A 6,869-nucleotide genomic window follows, 5' to 3' on the forward strand; every position below is an offset into this window, starting at 1 on the left:
AGATGTTGTTGGAGAGATTAAGGTGGTAAAGATTTGAGAGGAGAGAGAGTGAAGATGGGATTGGTCCAGAGAATGAGTTTCCTGCAACACTAAGGTTTTGCAAGTTGGTGAGAAACCTATGTCAGGTGAGAGAATTCCAGTGAGATTTAACCCAGAAATGTTGAGTGAAACTACAGTTTGATGATGATTTAATGAAGATGAAGATGAACATTTGATGAAATCCCAAGTACAATGATGAGTGGAAGTTTTCCAGGAAGAAAGAGATGATTGTGGGTCATCTATAATGGCGGATTTTATACCAAGTAAAGCTTTTTGTTCTGGTAATGTTCTGCCATTGAGCAGAGGGGTTGGTTTTTGGTTTACCAGTTCATCCGGTCAAAACAGGTAAATGGTGCATTTTTGGCGGACCACCCCTAAAGTTGGGGGTATTTAAAAATAATCCAAAGTTGGGGGTATTAAAAGCGGACGGGCCAAAGTTGGGGGTATTCTGATCCATTTTTCCTAAATCATAAGATAAACCATTAAGCATTAATATAATACTAAACTAAGTAAAACAAAACACAAATAGTTAAACCAATCATGAATGAACCAACCTAATGAAAACAATTAATAAAGCAATAAAAGAAGAAAGTGAATAAGATATGCTCATGGATTATTAATTAATTAATTGTTGAAATCTTCAATACAAGTTATTACCCTTGAATCTAAAAATCTTCGATTTCTCTGTGAGTTTTTTCACTTTCTCTATAAACTAAGCTATGGAGCCTAATTCTCCTAAAGACCTTTAAAAAAAACTCTCTCAAAATGAAAAGTGGTGAGTAATTACCAAAAGTTTGTCATAAATAGTGCGAAAAAGAAACGCCTAAGCTTAATTAAATAAACACCATCGTACAAGAAAGAAAACAAAAGAACAGGTTTTTCGCAAATCTGGGTCGACATAGGGAGAGTTTTGGCCTGGCGCGGCTGGTCGAGTTGAGAATGACCCTGACGGTTGTATGACCCGGGTGGGTCAGGCCAGCAGAAGTGAAAACTTAACTCTTCCCAAATCAACACGGGTATGTTAAGAATGACAAACAGGAGGTCTGGTCGGTACTTCATCTTTAAATGATGACCATATCTCACTCGTTTATCATCGATGTTGGGTTTAAGGCCATTTGTTGGAAAGCTATTGAGCCAATAATCTTTCATCTCCAACTTCAATCACTCAAAAATATTTTATGTGTTAAAAGTTATGTCCATTTGAAGGTAACCCTTGTGCACAAACCCTTCCAAAACTCCTTGTTTAGCCCCCACGGACTCTTTCATGCTTGGTATGTGGGATGGTAACCTTGGAGGCAACACTAGCAACATAAAACACAAAAAGGTGCATTATTAAGTTCTAAAAAAGATGGGATGGAAAGATGCCTTGTTCTGGCATGACACTTGGATAAGCAACTCAGCGCTGAAAAATATATTTTTAAGACTTTTCTTGATCTCTTCTCTGCCAATGGCCTCGGTAGATTCGATTGGCTACTGGGAAAATTCAGAATGGAGATGGAATTTGCCTTGGTCTAGATCATTTAGACCTCATGACCAAATTGAATGGGACTCGATGTCCACCATTCTTCTTCAAGTCTCAATTTGAAAAAATGAGAAAGACGTGCTAATCTGGAATCTCAGCAACAATGGAATTTTCTCCGTCAGATCATTTTACGAGAAACTCTTCAAAAACTCGACCCCTTTTTTGGGGAAAACATGGAATGGTCTTGTCCCATCTAGAATAGAAGTGTTCACTTGGCTAGCAATGATGGAAAGAATCCATATATATAAAAAGAAAATTAGCTTCATTAAACATCATTCCTTTCTCTGAGGTGGATTGTCCCTTTTGCAATTCGTGGCCTGAGGATATTTTTCACCTAATTCGGTTTTTTTCCTTTGCGATGGAAATTTGGAGTTGGTAGTGGCGTCTTTGGAACATCTCATGGATATGGCCTAATTCTCTTGCACTTGCTCTGATGTAGTGGAATTTTCCAAGGAAAGACAAATTCTTTAAGAAAATTTGGCTTACCTCCTTTGTGGTGATGATATGGTCTGTGTAGAGAGAAAGAAATGAACGTATGTTCAACAATAAATCGAGCTCATATCAGGAAGTTAAAAACCTGCTTTTGGTTCGATTGTGTCAGTGGTTAAACTTGGAAAGATCCTTTCCTATTCTCAATTGAAGAAGTATTAAGGAACCCAAGATATTTCCAATGGGGAGGCCTTCTTGCCCCTAGAGCCAGACTATTTCACATCTATCACCCAAAGATACCTTCAATGAGCTGTCGCCTTCCAAAGATGAAGTTGGACAATGTATTTCTCACCATTCTTGCCCGAAGATGGAGCAAGCTTAGGAGGAATTTATGATGGCTTTCTATGCAACGAAATGGTGCAACCATATGTTCTTTCTCATGTCCCTTCCCCACCCCCCATGATTCCATACGCAACAACAATAATCTCGGCAATGGTAATTTCGAAAATCGGGCTATCACCATAGCCTCTGATTCTGAAACTGCAGGCAGATGGTGTTTAAGCATCTAGGCCTGATAACTTGTCATTTATCCTGAATTCATTAGAGCAACTAGTAGGAAAACTCTCTCTTTTAAGTTTGCTTATCAGGCCGATTGATCCAAGCAAGTTATGAACCTCTCAGATGGACAAAATTTTTCTTTTTCAGATGTTATTTGGAAGGAACCCCCTAATTAGTCTAGCTAGCTAATTATGTTTTTCAATATGATTAGTGCTGATGTATTAGACGGACTGTGGTCCTAATTCCTCTTTAAAAAGAGCTTGAGAAACAAAACTATCAAAAAAAAAAAAAAACTTGAACATACCATAATAACTAAAAGAATATGTAATATGCAATCTATTTTCAAAAGAAAATCCATTGAACTCCATGTGATTACGAAAGAACATGTTATATGCTATTTTTAAAATCCAATTGAACTATGTGTTATTAGGAAGTTTGCTTGGCTATTTCCTGACGTAAAGTACACAGTCTAGTATAAAACCATTTTTACAATAATGACTTCATATTAGTACAAAATAATAGATTGATCGGAATATTCTTTAAAATTCTAACTCAGGTCATGGACGTACTATTTTGTACAAATATGCCGATAAATGGTGCTTTGGGGAGCATATAGTTGATTATGTATTATTTAGCACACACCAACAATAGTTAGGATTATTTAGAGCCAATTTTCCTTTTTATTTAAGCTTTATTTTTTGCATAGAGATAATTATTCGTTTTGTGTGCTTATGTAGGAAAATAGTGCAAGCAACACACGCACAACCATTAAAAATACCTTATTTAAGAGAAGTTGAATTAAAGATCACACACTCTTAGGTATAATCGTAAAATCATAATCTATGGTGTAATAACTCAATAACCACCGCTTCTTTTGTAAAGAAACTCAAATTACATGAAATAAATGACAAATAATATCAAATTGATGTTATTATTATCTTTATAATTCATATCATTCTTGTTGGAATCCATGTCATTATCTACGTATGAGGTTTATTACATATTTTACGAATATGTTACACTCAAGATGCATACATTAAAAATTATTAATATCAGTTGAGATCACTTTTCTAAAAGGTGATTACAGCTTAGTATAAAAATACTTTAATAGGTGATCACCTAGGTATAAAACTACTTTAATTCAATAGGTGATCACCATTCGGGACTAGCACATTGCTAGTAAAGGCATACATGTAACTCACCTGCTCGATGTCGTGTCCCAACTCCCAACTTCCACCAATGCATATTTGGCTTATAGATACTTCTGACTATTTACTAAACAAGAATTTTTTTTTTTTGATACATAATAAAAGTTAGGACACCCTTTTTTCAAGGAGACTCTTAACGAATCCTGAAAAACTATCACGCTATAGGGCAGAAAGCTCTCTTAAAAACTTTCAATGTGGTACAATAATAAAATTCCCTTATATATTTCCAATGTGTATGTGTGTCGTCTTTTAATTTGGCAGCACATTATATAGTGGAATGTCTATGAGTATGACTGTAGGAATGGCAACGGGTCGGACTTGGACCGGATTATGCATAATCCGACTCCGACCCTACAGAAAGTCGGATTTTAAATCCGAGTCCGACTCCGAGATCCGACTTTGAAAATCCGAATCCGACCCGACCTAAAATCCGAACATCCGACTCCGAGATCCGGCCCGACTTAAAATCCGAACATCCGACTCCGAACCTGATCCGACTTATTTTTCTTCCAATTTTTTAATTATTTTTTCTGTGGGAAAAGCCTATATAATACAATTCGCTGAAAGTCGAAGTCAGATTATACATAAATAATACATTACATAAATAAGAAAAAATATTGATTGACTCAAAGTCGGAGTCGGATTCGGATGTCGGATTATTTTATGAGATCCGACTCCGACCCTCCTCGACTCGGAGTCGGATTTTTTAAACGGAGTCGGAGTCGGATTACTTTTTTGTCGGAGTCAACTCGGATTTTTTCCTTCGGATCGGAGCGGACTAGAGTCGGATTCGGATTGGATTGCCATCCCTAAGTATGAGCTTCATTTGTTTGAAACAAATTAAATAAAGTTAAGTTTAAATTGTAGATATAACTTTGTTTTCTTGTACATTCGGGAATGAAGAACAATGCTTATACTACTTTCTGTTTTTATTAGTTTACCAGTATTTTTTTTTGGAATGTTCTTTATTAGTTTATCTATTTCTTTTATTCTATTTTTGGAATGGGATTACAAATTTTCCATCACACATACATTCGATTTTAACATAAAATAAAAGTTTATCTTTCCTTCTACGTCTCACAATATTGTTTCTCCTAAAACTTTGTACGAAAGAAACGGGTAAACTAATAAGCATTGGAGGGGGGTAATTTATAATAACAATAAATAAATAATAAAATCAAAGTAAAAAAAAAAACATTGGATGTGGTCTTTTCATAGATTAACATAAGAGTCTGTTCTCCCTAGCTTATTTTCAGTTCAATTCAGTTCAACTATTTTATGCCGAAAAGAACAAGCCCTAATTTTATACCTTTTCTATACTTTTTTTTTAAGGGGTTTACCATACAATTTATTGATTACTAATTGTTGGTTTTGAAGGGATAATGTATTTAACTATAACAAATAAAATAGTTTAATGGGAATATTTTAGGCCAATGTTATTGCCGTATTGGTGTCCCATATGGTCATATGCTGGTGATTCTATCAACACATGTCGAACAAATGGGAAAGAGAGTGACTGAACTTAACCCACACTCTCGCAAGTGGGGGATCTCCAAATCCGGTAAGCAGTTTTTAGTGGTTGTTTTGACATATTGTATAAGCGCTCCCAGTTTTAGGTTTTCAAAATTAATTAATACACTAGCCAAATCATGTTCTATTCACCTTATTTTTCCGAACTTTTCTTATTTTTTCGAAACTTTTTTATTGTTTTTGAAATTTAACTAAACTCTTTTTTTTTTTTTTACTTTTCAAACTTTCTTAACTTTTTTCTTCTGTAAAGAAAAAAGAGGGAGAATAGGCTCTAGTTTATAAAATGTTTGTTGGCGAATTATTGTGATCAGCTAGCAAATACTTCCTCCCTTATTTTTAGTTGTACCTAGAAGGCTTGGCACATTTATCCTGTTAATGTATAATTTTAGACATTATTATCTCTAATTGTATTTAAGTGAGAATTATAAAAAGTTTATAGAGAGATGAATCTAATAAAATATTACATGACTATATTTTTTCCTAGGTAAGTGGTACTTCTCATGTTTAACCAAACAAGTGACAACATTTCCCACATCTTGGGAAATGCTTATACATAGGATAAACTTTTTTTTTGAAAACTTAGACTCTTCCTATAATCAACCAAACGACTCATAAAATTACGTGTTTCTCCCTTGGAAAAAAAATGTAACACTTATCATTTTTGAAAATTTCAAAATAAATACAACATTATTTTATGTAACATTGAGTACTCGTTATCTTTAATTCATCATCACATAGATTCCTACTTTTATCTTTCTCTATCTTTGTCATTCATTTTACGCAAAATTGGTCGCAACAACCTAAACTATTGCGCGGGGCACCAAACAGCCCCAACAACGTAACGTCTTATAGCCAGAACACCCATAAGTACGGACCTGTCGACCTGGGTGTTGTCCGCACCATAAATGGGGTCGGTGATCGGAATTCTCACTGGCTATAAGTCGAGTACTAGATATTTGGCAGTCATAGAAGTGTTTTCCTTGACTGTGGTTGAACTTCCAAGTAGTTAGGACTATTGCAGGCAATCAATATCGACAATAAACCCTACCATTACCTAAACTAGTATTTGAATTCTTCTTGAAACTTGAAGATGAAGCTGAGCTCACTGTTGTTTTGCTGATTTTACTCTTTCAATTTTAGGGTTCATTTGAAAAGAAAGAGGGAACTTGGGGAAGTAAGAGGGAATTTGAGAAAGAAAGTCTTTTTGTTAAATTAAGGAAAGAGAAAGTGAATGCACACACCTTTTTTTGTTTAATTAAATCAAAAAAAAGAAGAAAATAAGAAAGGAGAGAAAATCTGGTGAGAATTCTAGACACCGACCTCATTTACGGTACGGACAACACCCAGACTCGTAATTTGGGGTGTTCTAGCTAAAAGTCGTAGTTGAGGTTGTTTAGTGCACCTGCACTATAGTTCAGGATGTCGAAGCCAATTTTGCCTTCATTTTATGAATTTAATATGATGTAAATAGTCCATGACTTTTTATCAATGGTATATTCCGTAATTCTTCCCTTCAAATAATAAATATATAGAAGTACCAATTATGTTATAGAAGCTTTCTATTTTTAAAATAGTACTATAGC

Source organism: Beta vulgaris, chromosome 9, assembly GCF_026745355.1.
Source record: "Beta vulgaris subsp. vulgaris cultivar EL10 chromosome 9, EL10.2, whole genome shotgun sequence".
Classification (NCBI taxonomy): Eukaryota; Viridiplantae; Streptophyta; class Magnoliopsida; order Caryophyllales; family Amaranthaceae; genus Beta; species Beta vulgaris.